The sequence below is a fragment of the Microtus pennsylvanicus genome, chromosome 12, assembly GCF_037038515.1.
Source record: "Microtus pennsylvanicus isolate mMicPen1 chromosome 12, mMicPen1.hap1, whole genome shotgun sequence".
Taxonomy (NCBI): Eukaryota; Metazoa; Chordata; class Mammalia; order Rodentia; family Cricetidae; genus Microtus; species Microtus pennsylvanicus.
This window is the reverse complement of record NC_134590.1, coordinates 16,251,596-16,268,823: the sequence shown is the minus strand read 5'-3', so window position 1 is coordinate 16,268,823 and position 17,228 is coordinate 16,251,596. Positions and strand designations below refer to the sequence as shown.

General features: G+C 44.9%; 1 protein-coding gene across 4 annotated transcripts in view; it reads left to right on the top strand.

Annotated features, from left to right (window-relative positions):
* The window catches only part of Slc4a4 (solute carrier family 4 member 4), a 419,959-nt gene that overhangs the window by 75,026 nt on the left and 327,705 nt on the right, over positions 1–17,228 (top strand). Inside the window, exon 1 of one of the 4 annotated variants that reach the window (XM_075944452.1) lies at positions 10,802–11,335. The exons of 2 other annotated variants lie outside the window; for them this stretch is intronic. The gene's annotated coding sequence lies outside the window, so the exon portion shown is untranslated. Of the gene's footprint in view, positions 1–10,801; positions 11,336–17,228 lie in introns of those variants that run through there. One more of the 4 variants, XM_075944454.1, reaches the window with a different exon arrangement.

Here is a 17,228-nt window from a genome sequence, read left to right as displayed (position 1 = left end):
GGTGGAGCTCTGAGATCTATCTCCCTTTGAAGTTTCACTATTTTGGCAGTGGCAGTGGTGTCTCCTTAGAAACTTTGTAGAGGGTCAGTATTCAGGCTACCCCCGCTTTCCAAGGAAGCCCTTCTGCTCCAGTCTACTCTCCCCTAAGTTCTAAGAATGAACTTTGCTTAAATTTGATCAGGTGTCATCTGTGTTTACAGCTTTTCAGTAGCTTCTGATCCATCTTATGATAAAATCTTAATGCCCTCCAGGGTCTTAGCAACCTGTAAAATTCCAAGTCTTCCCTTCCTCCAGACTATTGCTGTCTGTCTTGGTCACCACCCCTTTCTGTCCTTCTGGCCTCAGGGTCTTTGGATTTTCTGTTTTGTCTACTCGGACGCCCTACAATGCCCTGTGCAGCTGCCTCATTCAACCAGTTACCACCATGTTAGGCTTCCCTGGGGCAGTGGGCATCAATTATTCCATCTCAGGACTCTCTCCATCTTTTTACTAATTTATATGACAGAACCTACTTCATGTTTGTGTATTACTTTACTATCTCTTTGTCCACTAGATTTGAAGTTCCCTGTAGGCAGTGGCCCTGTCTGTCTTGCTAATCTATTTCTCTAATGCTTTCTGGGTCTTGAGGAAGATAGACACTCCATAAACATGGGTTTGAATAAATGAGTGCAAAATGGTGCAACACAGATGAAACAGTGTGCCTCAGTCTCCATGAACATGTGCCCGCCTTCTACCCAATTCTACAAGTTTCGTCTTCCCTGCCTACCCAAGTTCTGCCCTTCTATAGGTCCAAAGCAGTTCCTTTACTCATGGATGGCATTCAGGCCTACAGAGGGAAATCCCACGTCAGAGAATGGCACATTAACCACCCTGTGTGGAGGTCAAAGGCTAACTGTTCTCTCTTAGGGATCAAACTCAGCTGTCTATGCTTGGATAATTGGGTGGTAAGCACCAGTCTTAATTAGAGTTCCAATTGCTGCAACAAAATACCATGACCAAAAGTTGGGGAGGAATGTGTTTATTTGGTTACACTTCAATACTGCTGTTCATCACTGAAGGAAGTCAGGGCAGGAACTCAAACAGCGCAGGATCCTGGAGGCAGGAGCTGATGAAGAGGTCATAGAGGGGTGCTGCTTACTGGCTTGTTCCCTACTGCTTACTCAGTCCACCTTCTTATAGAACCCAGGACCAATAGTCTGGGGATGGCACCACCCACCATGGGGTGGGCGCTCCCCCCATCACTAAAGAGAAAATGCCTTACAGCTGGATCTCAAGGAGGCATTTTCTCAGCTCGGGCTTCTTCCTCTGATGACTCTAGCTTGTGTCAAGTTGACACACAGAATCACCCAGACAGCATTTTTACCTTTGAGCCACCTCACTGGTTTGATAACAAAAGCCCATTGTAAGTATGGGATCATACAGAGATATAAACGATACAGATATTTAAGACATATGTCTTACTTTTACAATCAACAGTTTTTTTGGAGGGAGGGGTGGTCAATATACTAAAAGCCTCAATATGTGGTGATCATGGAACAATGGTATGGCACCCAAGATGCTCTCCTTTAGGAAGAGAGATCTTTAATATATGATCAGTTGTGGTTCTTATTGGTGTGACAAACACCGTACAAAAGCCCACGTAAGGTAGGGTTTGCTTTGACTCCCAGATGGAGTCTGTAGTTCATCAGGGCAAGGAAATCATGACGGCAGGAGTGTGAAGAGGAGGTCTTAGCTGTCCAAACCCAGAAAGCAGACAGAGAGAGGGATGCTTACAATAGCTCTCTTTCTCTGTGGTTTTTTTTTTTTTCCATTTTCTTCAGTCTGAGACCCCAGCCCAAGAAACGGTGCAACTCACATTTAGTGTGCGTGTTCCCACTTTAATTAACCCAGTCTAGAGAATCACTCACAGACCTGCCCCGATGTTCACGTTCACGGTGAATCATGACTTGATGGTGACGCCATCCCAGGGCTGAACTAAGGGGTGAAGGTGATAAGACAGAAACAGTGTTTGAACTGGAGGCTTACAAGTCAGGCTTGTAAACAAAAGCATTTCATTAGCATAAACGGCTTGAGCAAGGGACTGGGTCCAAGATAAATGGCGCGATTAGGAAGTTGGTTGAGTGGGACACTGAGCTAGGTGTGGATCTGTGGCTGCTCCGGGCCGCTGAAGCCAGGTCAGAGAAAACTACTACTCTAAGCCCGGTAGCTTGGAATTCTTTCAATGGCCTCAATTGGAGGCTTCCTGTTTCTTTTGTTTTGCTGATTGAGGTGGGGCAAGAAATTACCAAAGGCAGCGCCTGGAGAAGGTCTCCTCCTATCTCTGAGCCCACCTCTTTCTGCTGTAGAATATAACCTTTTTTTTTTTTACAATCTCATTGTACAAAATTTCTATGGCAATTAGAAAGTAGGTGATAAAACAGCAATTATTTATTATTGAATATAACATGGGGTTTATTGAATTAATCACGTTAGTATTACACTGGACCATTTCCATTGCCCTGACGGTTTATCAGTTAGCACAGCTCCACTGAACCTTGTACGGAATATTTTCTTGGGAATTCTCAGAAATATCACCTCCATCTTCTTGATTACTTTGCTCTTTATTCCAAATGGAAACTGCAGTGTCAGGGACAGCTTCTGAACAGCTGCTTCTGAGTGGAATACCTTTTACTCTTTGCCAGCACGGATGAAGTCTTAAACAGTCAATTCTTTACGGTTTAATTTGATCAATAGAATTTGAGGGTCGCTGGCTGGACAGAAAACTGTCTAGCATGCTTCTGTTTTGTTCTCCTGTCTTCTCTCTCTGTCGCTCTCTCTTCCTCCCTCCTTTCCTTCCTTCCTACCTACCACTAAGATGAGCCAAATCTCCCTCTTCCAGTTTCTGATTTATACTACATATTCCAATATATTTTCGTTAAAAGCTACCTTTTAAGGTTTAAACAAGAATTGCTCACTGAAAGGACACATGTTGAAACTTATCACCAATTTCTGTGTGGTCTGGGGTGAGATGTTCTTTATTTTCTAGAGGATAAAAACTTAAATATAATGTAAGGTTAACTATTTCTAGGCCCAGAGTCAGCACCTGGACACCAAATCAACAGCGAACTGTCCCGCAACACCCAGAAGACTATCTACCCTCTCGCTTTGAAAATGAAAAGTAAGAAAGTTGAAATCCTAGTGTAAGCAAACACTGTGGTCTAACCAGTTCATAGGCCAACAGGAGCATGTTGTACATCACCATGTACTCTGGAGGAAGGAGCGTGGACAGGAAGTGCAAATGTGTAATTGAGATGACAAGCAAGTACCACAGAAGATCTCACTATAATTATTCACGATAAAATGTAATCTTATTTGTTTACTTATTTATTTATTTTGGAGCTAGGGTCTCATTATGGCGCCTCGGCTGGTCTAGAAGTAGCCCAGGGCTGACCTCAGACTTGTAGCGGTCCTCTTAACTCTGTCTGGTAAGTGCTGGTATTACAGATGAGTGCCCCCACCACAGCTGGCTTGCAGTCAGGCTAAACAAGAAAATAAAACGAAGACACAGCATCATTTCCAAGCTCAGAACCTCTGAATTTGCAAAACGGAGTGTTCAGAAATCCTCCGAGAAGTCGATGTGGGTCTGGGCATGCTCTGGCAGGTCCCGCTGAGTCTGAGAATTGGATGCAATTTGGATGTGGCCCTTGTGCGGGTTTCTTCAAAGAATTAAGCTGACTCTTCTGGATGTTTAAGTTCTCAGAGAAGGAGCAGCTCCCACTGCAAACTTGCTCAGACTTCAAGGAAGTGTGACAAGAGGTGACCATAAACTAGGGTGTTTGAAAAGCCATATTATATAGAGTCTTCTCAAGAGATGAGTGATGTCATTACCAACAATGGCTTAGAATATTAGCTAACTTACTGAACTTGGTGGCAGCTGTGTAGGCGTGGGCTATGACTATGACTGTTTGTGGTACCTTCAGGAGGTTTTTTTTTTTTTTTTTTGCCAGATAGTGGCTGCTGTCAGTAGACAGCCCAGGCTCTGAGTGTTCATCAAGAGTGGAGCGAGCCTGGAACCGTGCTGAAGTAAGGGAAGATGAGATCTCAATGAATCAGGAAGATGGGCCATCAGATGAGACCCCTTACTTCCTGTTGTTTTTAAAAGCTAGCGTTATATGCTGAGACTGTCTGTAGACAGAATTAGCCTCAGAACCACACCATTAAAACAAATGTAATAAGATCAGTCAGCTGGAAACCACAACTTCAAATTATGCAGAGAAAATATATAAAACATATTAGTGGTTCTTTGAGAAAGGTATTTTTTTTTAAATTACTGTTCCGTCTATTTTATGCTTTTGTTTCAAAATAATGAAACTACATTGCTTTAATAATGGAAAAATAAATAATTTTTTCATGAGATTGCTCTGATCAGAAGTACATCAAGATGCTCGATAATTTTGACTTTAAAATTTTATAGTTTCTTTGCACACACCACAAATATTCTTCTGAAGCTATTTTTGTCTCCTCATGGATGTGACTGGAACCCAATGTAACCTTGTCACTGGGAACCAGAATTTGTGTGTGACATTCTGTCTATCATGTGGGTACTCATTAAGGTATATACTCATTCATATAGAAATACCATTAGGGATGTAAGTGGGTTCATTTATATATTTTTAATTGCAACTTATGGTAAAACCCAGTAACCTGCGCAAATGGTTAAAATTTCCCCAAAGCACAAATGAGTCAATGAAAAGACTTCCTCTCCCACCGATTTTTCTTCCTCCCCTGGAGGCAAATGTGGCTTTTATCTCTTTCTTTTCTCCTTTACTGTGTGTCTTGTACACATACAAATATATTGATGTACCTAAAAGTTACTATATAAGAAGGATGCTGTCTTAAAGATATTGTGGTTTCTGAAATATTTTAATCATAAAGACACACTGTGTAGAAGTAAGCCTCTTTATTTTTAATGTTCTAAACAAGAGGGGGTAGGAACATTCATGTGTTCTGTTAAGTTGCTGTTAAGCATTGCCACGCCTTACATCCTCTTGTTGAAATTGCTATGCCCAGATCACAGAGTCCCCCCAAAGCCAACTAGGAGACCTAGTCCTGTATATAAAAACAAAGACCCTTTATTCTTATACAAGTTCCCAAACTCGGACTCTCTGTGTGTCCAACGTATTGGCATGATCAGAGATTCCCGTGCTCAGTTGGAGTTGGGTTTTTATAATAGCAAAGGTAGGAGTGAGAGATTTGTAAGGTTCAGGACTCCTGAAGGGCAGGTCTCCCATGGATATCAACCAGTCATGGTAGATCAAGTTGCCAGCATCATTTCTTAGCAGGCTGCTCACATCTACCTGAAAGCAGCCTCCCACTTGTCTTGTGAACTCTGCCATATCTTTAGGTTTTATTTCTTAGAGTCAAGGGATCGCACAGTTTCACAGTGTTTGACATGGTAAAGAAAGGCATTGCTGACTTGGTTTTTATTATGGGATTATCAAGAGATGGCAAGGCTATCCAGACACTGAAAACAGGTGTGGTGGGTCCCTGTATCCATAGTGTCTAGCACTCCAAAGTAATAGAAATTATCTTGTGTGTTTATCTGCAGCCTCGCAAGCAGGGACTCTGCATCTAAAACCATATAGAAACTCCAACAATCGTCTTGAAAATAAAGTCCATAAGAAATATTTGTTGGGCTGAGGACATAGCTTAGTTGGTAAAGTGCTTGCCACAGGAACATGAATGAGTACCTAGAAGATACAAAGAAGATTCCAAATAAAACAAAACAACTGGATATGGCGCTGCATGTTTGTAATTTCAATAGGGTTCTGGGGAGGCAGAGACAGGTGCCTCTCTGAGGCTCACTGACTACCAAGTCTAGCCTAAGTGATGAGCTTCCAGCCAGCGAGAGACATTGTTTCAAAAGAAAAAGGTAGATAGTTCCTGAAGAATCCCCCCCCCCTCTCTCTCTCTCTCTCTCTCTCTCTCACACACACACACACACACACACACACACACACACACACACACACGGAATTGAATAGTCTTTTGTCAGAAGTTCAAAACTGAACACCATAAGACCAACTCCCCCCCCCTGCTGGGGTGGCATTTTAATATTCATCTTGTAACATTTACCATAAGAACATCTGGCAGATGTGATCTTCCAATGCTGTTCATTACTGGAAAGGAGACCCAGACGCTTTAGGTATGTGAATGGGTTGAGATCAGCTCTGTCTAGTGGTGGGGCAGCCTGCAGGGGAACCTGTTTCTGAGTGATAGAGCAGCTCATCTGCAACGTTCTAGCCATAGGCGTAAAGAAAAGGACAGCTTTGACGTAGCCTGTTGTCTGGACTTACTCATCTCCCGAGGAGGTGGGAGGGCAGCGGAACACAAAGGACAAACACCTGTGTGTCTGAGAAAAGGATGGTCTGAACACACGCACACACACACACACACACACGCACACGCACACACACACACACACACACACACGCACACGCACACACACGCACACACACACACCAGGGTCGTCTGACATAATTCTCTATTATGTTACCTAAGAAGACATAATCTTTAATTACAGCCATAGGTTTCAATGGCTTAGTAGCCACCTGTTTCAAGTTTTGTTTTCTTCCTTCTCCTCCAGAGAGGCCTGTGTCCTGTGTTACTCTGATCTAGAAGAGGATTCCTGTAGGAGGGAGAAGCTGGGAGACTTGCCTAAGGTTACCAAACAGCACCTGATGACAACAGTGTCCATAGCATTCAGAAAGATTTGCATGTTTCTCTATCACTATATTGTTCCAGTCTCACCAGACGAAATAATTCTGGGTTCCCTAATGGAGTAATTTACACCTTGGGTAACTTACACCGCTTAATTTTCCTGCGAAGGGAATCGACCTAGGAAAGGCTGGCTATCTTACCTCCTTTGACTTTCGCAGAGCTAGAATCCTGCTTATAGCGAGTCTCTTCTAATATTTGATTTTAGGCACATGTTCTCAAAACTGACAGTTGGATATGGTCTAGAAACTAGCTGTTAAAACTGTACAGCAACTCATGACACGTGTTTAACCAAATAAAATTATTTTCCCCAGCTCATGCCATGCTGACAGTTTGCAAAAACCATCTTCACCTTCCTCCTTGCCTCATAAAAAGGGGCTGCAGCTATTTTTAAAGCCATGGTTTGTAGAAGGGAATGCAGATTATAAATCTGGGTTAGTGAATTTACTCGCAAATTTGTCACACTAAATATGAACATGTTAAATATGACTCTCTCAAATCCAAGTAAAAGAAAAATGAGAGATTGAATATCTAAATATCTCTTCCTATCTCTACTCCCCTCCTGTAACCCCTGCTCTCCTGTCCCCTCCTCTGACCCCTTCCTTCCTTCCCCTCCTCTAACCCCACCCCTTCATGCTTATCCTTCCCTAGTGGCAGGACAAGAAGGAAAAGCCCCCAATTTCTTGCTCTCACTTAGGGGGGTGGCTACCCTGACATAAGAGTAGCAACTTCATCGAGTCTCTGTTGCAATATTCTTTACCAGAAGAACAACTTGAAGTCAAAACAAGTATCAGCACAAAGAAAACCACCATTGTATGTACCAAAATACTTGTCAAACTTGTACAAGTGAGTGGCCTATTCAAAAAGAACTCCAGATGGATGAACATTTGCATCAGTCTTTCTGGGGGCAACAAGATACAGTGTATCTACTACTGTCTTTCTGTTTAGGTCTCTTAGAAGACCTGTATGAATGCTACATTTTTTTTATAACTTCAGGATAAGTATTCAATATTTTCACCTTTCTGTCCTGATAAAAAAGAAAAGATGCTAATAAAATGTGTTTATAGGTTCCACTATATAGTGAACAAGTAGCCACAAGTATCACATTTTATTAATTAATTTATTTATTTATCCTAATGGAAGCAACTTAAGTACAGATGATCTAGTCAAAAATCTCACAAAGAATGAGAATATTCTACAGTGATAATCCTATATGCAGGTAAACTCTGTGTCCTACGTCCACTCCAGGATTAATAGCAAGTCTACTAGTTGTGTAATGTTAGCTGGCGTCACCGTATAACTCTCTCGCTTGATGCCAGGCAGGGATGAACCCAGGACTAGCTTATGTTCTGAAGCAGGCGGCTTCATCGCCTGCCGCCACTAGATGGTGCTTGTTGTTGAACAAAGCTTCGTCCAGACTGTTTTCCCTTTTAGGACCATGGATGGGTGAGAAACTTGATGAATAAACTAACTGGTAAACGGCAAGTTCAGAGGGCTATAAAACATAGAGAATTATTGGCCAGGAAGCAAACAAACCATTACCAGTTAAGAGTATACTAATTCCACCAATCTTTGGTTTATCTTCTGGATATTCGACCCTGACCTTGCTCCTGGTTCGCAGGCATTCTACTACTGAACTGAAGCCCAGTCACCCCTGCCCCTCCCCACTTTATTGTGATGTTATTGAGACAAGTCTTGCAACACGTCTCAGGCTGGCTTTGAACTCACTGTGTAGCCTAGGCTGGCCTGAAAGTTATACTCCTTCTGCTTCTGCTCTGGGATTACAGGTGTGTTCTCCCACATCCAGCTTTTCTGTTCATTCCTTCCATCCTCGAACTTTGTGAACAAGGAGACGAAAGGACAACTTAATCTTTCTCTGGTTTATGAGAAGCAAAGGCAATAGCACATATTTTAGGACAAGTGTGTGTTTGTGCCTGTGTGTCTGTGTGTGTCCGTGTATGTTTGTCTGTGTGTGTGTCTGTGTTTATCTCTCTCTCTGTCTTTGTGTATGTGCGTTTCCATGTGTGTGTGTGTCCATATGTGTGTGTGTCTCTCTGTGTGTGTATGCCTGTGTGTGTGTCCATATGTGTGTGTGTCTTTGTGTATGTGTGTGTCTTGTTCTCACTCAGGATGGCAAGTGCAAAGGTAACCACACACAGAGTTAACAAAAAAGTTAATCATGACCTTTCAGGGGGAAAGCGCATGAATCTCAATTACTGGCCCCTAATCAATAGGAGAGGAAATGGAACATGCCTTTTTAATTGTGGGATAGCAAACACCAAGTGGAGAGTGATAACAGGGCTCGTGGGCTGCCTGCCAAGGCCAATTCTTTCCTCATTAATTTAAGCCGCGTACCAAATTTCACCCCACGGTCCTCTCATTCTCTCCCTGCACCCCCACCCTGCTCACCAGTTCTATACCCCATTTCAGGGCAAATTCTTTCCAATCTTGATATTAAAACGCCTCCAGAGGTTACCTATCAATCTGCATGAAGGGCATTTTGACATATTTTTGCAGCCAAGTGCATGGAAAATGTATTTCTTGGACTTTTCCTTTCTCAGACAGTCACCAAAAGCTGACTGACTGTTCATGACTGGTTCATGACTATAAGGAGAAATTGCCAGCTATGTTGAAATACATAATCCACAACATGAAAAACTGCTGATCAGCAGTGGCAAATTCTTAATACAAAAGTGATTTCTTTTTGCTTCTGAGCCTTGGGGTTTCTGATTCTCACTGTGTGTTTAGGAGTGACAGTTACTTTAAACATCAGTCTACAGACAAAATCAAGTCACTCAGGGCAGAGATGTAAAGGTCACGTTTTGTCCCCCCCTTCACTTCTGAATTGCCCCTGTCGCTTCAGTAGGTTATGTAGAATGCGTGAACATAAAAGCAAGCCAGCTACGGCAACAGCCAAACACATGACATTACTGCATTTTAAGTTCAGACATTAGGCAACTTGGGGTGGTTCCCAGTGCTTGCCGAGTGTTGAGTAAGGGTTTTACACACACCAGCTTTTCCCAAACACAAGCTCTGTATTCGCTTCTCCAACCCCATGGGAGAGACTGAAGAAAAAGAAAAAAATAGTGCCTCTGCCATTAAATCTATTTCACCTTCTACTCACTTCTTATTACCTATGTTGGAGGGAGTGTTGGAAGCTAGAGTCAGCATACTAAGTGTCTCCTCCTGGACTTACATGTTTGGGTGGCTATGTGGAAGCCTGAGCAATGACTTTTTATCTATGATATACATGCTCAGGGAACACAGATATGTTTACACCATATACTGTCTGGTTTAAGCCCACTAAATGGCCACTCTGTAGTAGTCTTCAGAACACTAGATGGTGTCTGTGTTGGCATCTATTCACACATCCTAAAGGATTTCTTAACTGATCACAAGTACTGCGGGGGCCCTTGACATATTGTGATTTGCTTGGCAAAGTGTACTTAATTAATTAACTTCAGCAGCATAGTAAATACGAAGGATCATTTTGCAAACTCAAGAACCCGCCTTGGATGGCTAAAGTTGTTTCCCTAACTCCAGACAGAAGCCACCAATGCTATAATGAAAAAAAAGGTGGAGGTCCACGGTGTCCCCAGATATCCTTTGCCAAGAAAGATGTATGGTGATTTAACACTGTGGGCTGGCAGCACTTTCTTTACCAACACACCGCAAGTTTTGTGAAGTAGCATCCAGAATGATCTCGGTTGGGAAACGCATGCAACTTTAGGTTCTCCCCAGTGGGGGAACTGAGGCCAGCCGGGTTGAAACGTTGAACCTAGCAACCGGCTCTGGGCAGGAGAGGAGCCGGGCGAGGTGAGGCCTCGGGGTCGGAAGCCAGATCCCCCCCCCCCCCCCCCCCGCCCAATCCAGCCCCAGGCGGGCGGTGCGTGCTGAGCCCCCAGCGGGGCGGCGCGGCCCGAGGCCCCTCCCCGCCGCCGAAGCCCTGGCGACTGACGCCGAGCGGCGGCCGGGAGCCGAGGGGGCCGGGCGGGCGGGCGGGCGCGAGCGAGGGCAGGGCAGGGGGCCGGCCGAGGCCACTCGCCGCTTTAAATATGGATCGCGGGCTCGCGCTCGCCGTACGGCTTGGGCCGCCTAGCCCATCCCCGAGCCCGGCGGCGGCTGCAGCGTCGGTTCTCGGCAGGCACACGGAGAGCCGGGCGCACACGCGGGAGCTGCGGGAGGCAGAGTAGGGAGTGGAGCCGCCCCGCTGTCTCCGCTCTCTCCCCGAGGCCGACACCTCCGCTCCGCGTCGCCGCTCCGTCCCCGCCGGGCCGACCCTCCCGCGGCTGCCCTCGCCCCTCGGTCGCCTCCCCGGGCGCAGCGCGCACCCACCCGGCGCCAAAGTTGCGACTGGTGCCCCGCGCGCGCTGCGAGCGGCCGCGCCAACTTCCCAGCCCACGCCGCCCGGGTCCCCGCGGTCCCCCGCCTCCAGCCCCGGCGGCGCGCGGGGCAGAGCTTAGGTGGCGGCGGCGGCCGAGGTGGCGGCGAAAGCGGCGGCGGCAGCAGCGGCGGCGGCCGCTGCAGCCACACACTCAGTCGCCAAGCTGGAGGAGCGACGGAAGCCCGACCCCAGGAGGTGAGTGGCCGGAGCGGCGGCGGGGTGGGTCGGCCACGTCCCCAAGCCTAGCCGGCGCGGTGGGCACTGGGTGGCGGGCGCGGGCCCCAGGGACTGGTCCCGCAGGGCGATCTGACGGCCTCGGCGGCGCGTCCAGGGAGGGACGCAGGGAGAGAGAGAGGTCAGTGGCGGGCCGGGCATCTCCTGTGCTGGGCGCCCGCGAAGTGTGAACGCTGCTGCTGTTGCTGAGGAAAAAAGTACTTTTTATTCCGTCTTAGCGTTCAGATGACAAGTTTGGGTGGTTCTATTTTCCCCCTACTGCATAGCCGCCTGCACGTAACCGGGCGTTGTTGCCACGACTGTGGGGCCAGTGGACGCCCCGGCTAGGCTCCGGAGCAGTGACACTTGTGTTCTCCTGAGCCCGAGTGGTCATAGTGTATCTGGGGACCTGTCTGAGGGGATCACACCTCCAGATCTTTAAGCTGGGGAGGCTGAGGAAACAGTGCCATCGAGGCCGCGATCCCCACTCCTCTGTCCGCTCTGGGATCGGGCACTCGCGTTTCTGCTTGGCACGCCGGAGGCGGGGGTGAGTCAGGCAGATTCACTGCAAGAGGTACACACATTTATTTGCAAGGGGGAGACAGAGGTTAAACTGGGATTTCTGTTGGCCGGCGACAGCGGAGCTCTCGCTCAGGTACTGGGCAGCGTGTGCATCTTGGCAAGGGCAGGTGATTCTTTTCTTAAGTGCATTTCAGTCTTTGCCCGTCTGTTAATAACAGCTACTGAGCGACAGCGGCTAACTGCAGCAAGCTCCATAAGGAGGAAAGTTCTCCGAGAACAAAAGGGGGAAATAAACCCCTCAACTTGAGAACCGCCAAGGAAGCATTTCTGCACCGGCCCTAGCACCGGCCCTACCACCTCCGGTTTCCCTGGAAGTGTGGAGTTCTGCCTTCCCTCTCTCCAGAAGGCCCCACCTTCTCAGCGTGATTGCCCGCAGCAAGTTCTTCCAGTCTGAAGCTGAAAAGCTGAACGCTCTCTTCTCTCCTCCTTTGCACTCACTTCTCTCTCTCCTCTTTCTCTTTAGTGCCAGACAGACTCACTCCTAGTGAGAACTCCCTGACACAGGGCTACACTAACACCAGCTCAGATCCTGGAAAGGCGCCACACTGCACCTAGCTTCCTTTCTTTACCAGGGACTTCGGGTTGCAATATTACCTACATTGAAGTGTGTCTTGCTCATTGGTGCTCATTTTCATTGGTATCTGGATAGATTCTCCGTGGAAGCCAGACCAGTACTGGACGGCTTCAAGACTCTTCAGAAAAATAAAAGTTTCTAAGAACTCTAGTCCTTGTGTCCGGCACATTAGCATTAAATACTTTCCAGTCATTGCTGTACTTAGACTGGAGTTATTTCTACTTTATTTAAAGGAAGTGTGTATTTTTTTTAAAGCTTTCATAACTGAGAAAAACTTTTACTTTCATTTTAAAGTTAAATCTAAATAGGATTCTGATCTCCTATGTGGTAAAATAGAATGGTTTTACCTTTATATCCAAGTGTAGGCAAGATGACAGAAAACTTCCATAGGTAGGATGGGAAACTTACCAGTGCTGTGAATTCTTGGGGCATAAGGCATTTCTACAGATGGCGTGAGAGACAGAAAATGGGATATTTTTTTGGTAGTGTTGGGTATATTTGAGAAAGCAGAAACCTTCAGCCCTTTGTATTAGTTTTACAGCACGGACATTTCAATATCATTTTCTGTTTGGAAACATACAAACATACAAAGCCTGTGAGTCTTTCAGGTGCTCAGAAGTATGCTCAATTTATTGTTGTATTTCTTTTAGTTCACTTTGTCAACACACAAAAGCTTGCAGCGTTTGCATGCCAGGGCCATTCTTTTAAATGATTAGGAGACATTTGGATTTATAGAAATAGTGTATAAAAGGAAGACAGGCAATTGCAGTAGAGGAAAAACATGCTAGACACCAGTCAACCTTTGGGACATCTCCCAGCACACCCTGGTGGTAATCTCATTTTTCACTGAGCTCTGGCAAGCACAATTTGAAGATTCTGATCTCTTGTTCTGATAACATGCATGATAGTCTGGCCATAGCTCACATCTTAAAGGAAAAGACAGTACTTAAAGAGGGAAGGGAAGCACACTCTGCTGGTGAATCATCACAGATAATCAGGTTTCCCTGCCTGCCTCTGAGGGCGCTGCAGTCAGTGAGGACCTGCTATTGTTAGGGAGCCAGTCCTAGGAGAATTCCCTGCTCCTGTGTGTGGCAAGGGCACTCCGTCAGCCTGTTCCTTGGCATTCGTTTTAGACAGTAGGAATAAGTCTGGGTCTGCTGCATAATCAGGTCTGCTTTGGAAAGAACAAGTGGGGAACAGGAAAATCTAATGATGATTAAAGTTTCCAAGTTTTTTTTTTTATTGCAAAATGGAAGGAATCAGGATATATGAATGACTGATTAGCCAGAGGAAGCTGTAAGCAGAACACGTATCTTACCTGATGTTGTTTTTCAGGACAAGTTAAGACCCATGAGATTTGTTTTTAATGTAGTGTCCTTCAGCAGAATGAATAGATAAGAATATCCAGGAATCAAGTAAAACTTTACCAAACTAGATATTACTACTTTTGCATATGGGAATTTTAGGGCATAAATGCTGTTTCTTTGATATCAGGTCAGGGGTGAGTTGTATACGGATCATTTTTGCCTAGCTCTCAGAATTTGCACACTCAGGACATTTTTTTTTGTCGTGAACACTTGTGTCCTAGAAGGTAGTTCATATATTCACTGCTGCGTGTCTTTAGCTAGTTTTCCAGCCATGGATGTGGACAGTCTTGTGCACAGCACTGTCTAATTTGCAGACTTATACACAAAAACATACACATTCAGAGGTTACATTCTATCTCAAGCCACATTCACGGCTGTCACAGTGACTCTGAGGCGGTGACATCTCTCTGGTCCCTGTAGTGCAAGGACAACTAAGACACCCAAGGAGGGTGAGGGTCGAATGATGGTGCCTTTATTGACCTGCTATGAAAGGAACTGAGAAAGTTTATTTTCCCAGTCTTCTACGTGATGCTTACAGTGCTGTTTTCTTAGTAATGATGTCTTTATTTCTTCTGAAGTAGGTTGATGAATTAAACAAAAGATAGTAGTAGAAATAGTCATAATAGTAATAGCGAAAGCCCCTTCATCTGTTGCTTCTGGGAGCCAGACATGGTCCATCTTCCCTGAAAATGAAGTAGATACAAGGGTTAGGTATTGTGCTTACTTAAAAACCAAAACAGAGAACTGTACCAAAAAAAAATATCCTGGAAAGTTATTGGTGGAGGCTGGAATGCATGCTCCATCTGCTGAATGCTGTTACTTCTCCATCGAATGACTACGGTGAAGGGGAATGAGTTTTGGTTATTTTAGTCACAGAGGAAGAGGGCAAAGCAGATGCAAGTTTATTCTGCTAAGATGAGCTTTTCTGTGGCCTTCCAGAGCGGCAGTGACCAAAGCTTTCAACTTTGAGGTTCTGGGTTCAGTAATGCTAAAGGTTTCCAGTTTGGGTGTGTCAGTTTTAGTTTGGGAGCTAAGTTCATTTTCATGGAGAATTACACAGAAGTAAGTTACATGAAGTTAAGACTTTGAAGGACGTAAGTAATCAAGAAGTGACATCTTGAGTTTTATTTTCTTCTTGCTTTGTTGAATTTGTATTAGAAAGCTTTTAAAAAAAGCTCTAGATAGAATTTCTGGGATACTTTTGGGAGGCATTAAAATAAAACAATCAGAAATGCCTAAAGAGAAAGGGCTACATTGTGTTGAAACCTGCTCTTTTTTGAGTGGCTTAAATAAGGAAGTTTTTCCTATGTCATTACTAGGAAGCGCAGCATTCTTTTTTGCTTTGGCAACTATACTGCCTGATGAATAGCCTGCTCTATGCTATTTTCAGATGGGTAAACTTGAGGGGTCTGGACTTCTCTATTAATTAATTCTAGCCTTGCTTTAGAGATCTGGTGATTGATGGGATCTAGTACTATGGCTGTTTGTTTGGCATGCTCTGTTCGCCAGCAAGGCTGTGAGCAGCCAGAGGGAAGGCTTATATTAAAGGGGGCTCTGTCCCTCAGGAGATCCCTAGAGTCCACAGATGTGAAGCATCTTTGAGTTATTGTCATACGACCTCTGATATCACAGCCAACCGTAAACAAGAAAGTAGAGGACGGAGCTGGGCAGATGTTGTGGTACATAGGAGATGCTGAGCCCAGTGTGTGGACCAGCCACTAGTAAAGGAAGGTGAACAAGAGACCACAAGCAGAACTAAAGGCTAGAACCTCGGACCTGATAGTGTCATGTATAACCCCCTCCCTCCTCTCCCCGCCTCTCTTCTTCTTTTCTCTGTTTTCTTTCCCCTTCCTCCTGCCTCATCCATTTAAGTTTTTGCTGATTTGCAACATGTAGTCAGAACATCGAAAATGTCTCTAAAATACCAGCGAACAGCTCAACTCGAGTGAATACAGGATGCAAGCCAATGACAGGCTCAGAAGTCTCCTATTCCCATCATTGTAAGCTATGATTTCCCTCAACAATAACTTCTTACTTCTGGGGCTGTAGGTCACTTTTACCTGTTAGTCAGCTTTCCATGAGTCAACCACGTGGCATGTACTTGTGGGTCTGACCCCTTCTGCTAACTGCTGTATTTAGGAGATTCATCCTTGATTTGTGCGTAGCAAGTTTGTTTATCCTCATAGTTGGAAGGAGTTTTACTTTTGTGGACCGGCATGGCACATTATCTGTTTCATTCTTGATGGATACTTGGGTTGTTTTCAGTATCGTCTGTTACGGATTGTGTTGATATGGGTGTTCTTGAGTACATCCTTTAGAAATGTGGAGAACTCTGTGTGTGTTGAATGCATTTGTTAGATTTGGTTTAGAAGATGGTGTCTTCCCTCAAAGTTGATACAGATTCATCCTCCTACTAGCATTGAATTAAAGTCTTCCATAAACATCTTTATGAATAGTAGGCCTTATCTGCTTTATACATTTGACCTGGTCTGTATAGATATGTGAATAGATCATATCATGGATTTAGCTTCATTGTTGAGTGTGATTTTTCAACTATTTGTCAGTTATAGCATCGATTTATCTATTTATTATTATTATTATTACTATTATTTTTTGCTCTTAAAGTTTCTGCCTAGCATTATCTTTTGTAAGGAAGGCTTTCATCCTGGAAAGTTAGCTCCATTCATTTGTTTAGCTATTCAGGCAAACTCACTCATCAGTGCCGTCATCTACTAAGAACATCCAGTAAAGTACGTGAAGAGATGAGGAACATTTGAGCTTGACTGTTCCAGTTGGTAGGAATTCCTGTTCTTAGAAACAAACAAACAACAAACAACAACAACACCCAAAAAACCAAACCAAACCAAAAATCAGCCTAAATTCCAGCTTTCAACCAGCACTCAAAAGCATATAGAGTTTGCCGTGTGCCGACAGAATCTCCATGCAACGGCCGCAACAGCCGCATGTCTTGTAATGCCCTGCCCAGTGTTGGACCGAGAGCTGCCTTCAGAGGATACAGGAGCTGAAGACTTACATCTCTTACTCTACTCATGGTTTGATTTGGGGAACTTAAAAAATTGCCAGGTTTAATTTTTTTCCTTTACCGAAGTGACTGTAGAACGGAGTCCACAGCGGGGTTTCCAGGCAGCCAGAATGAACTTTCTTAAACCCGTTCAGAACCTTACATGTGTCTGCTGTGATTGTCATCGCGTTCTGCTGCAGTGCTTTCTGTTCTGGACTTGAACGGGGCCAGCACGGAGAGCAGTTTGCTGGCACATTCATAAACGTTTGGCTGAGTGAATGAACAACACATTTCATTATCTCTCTTAGGTGCTTACCCTGAGTAACTCAA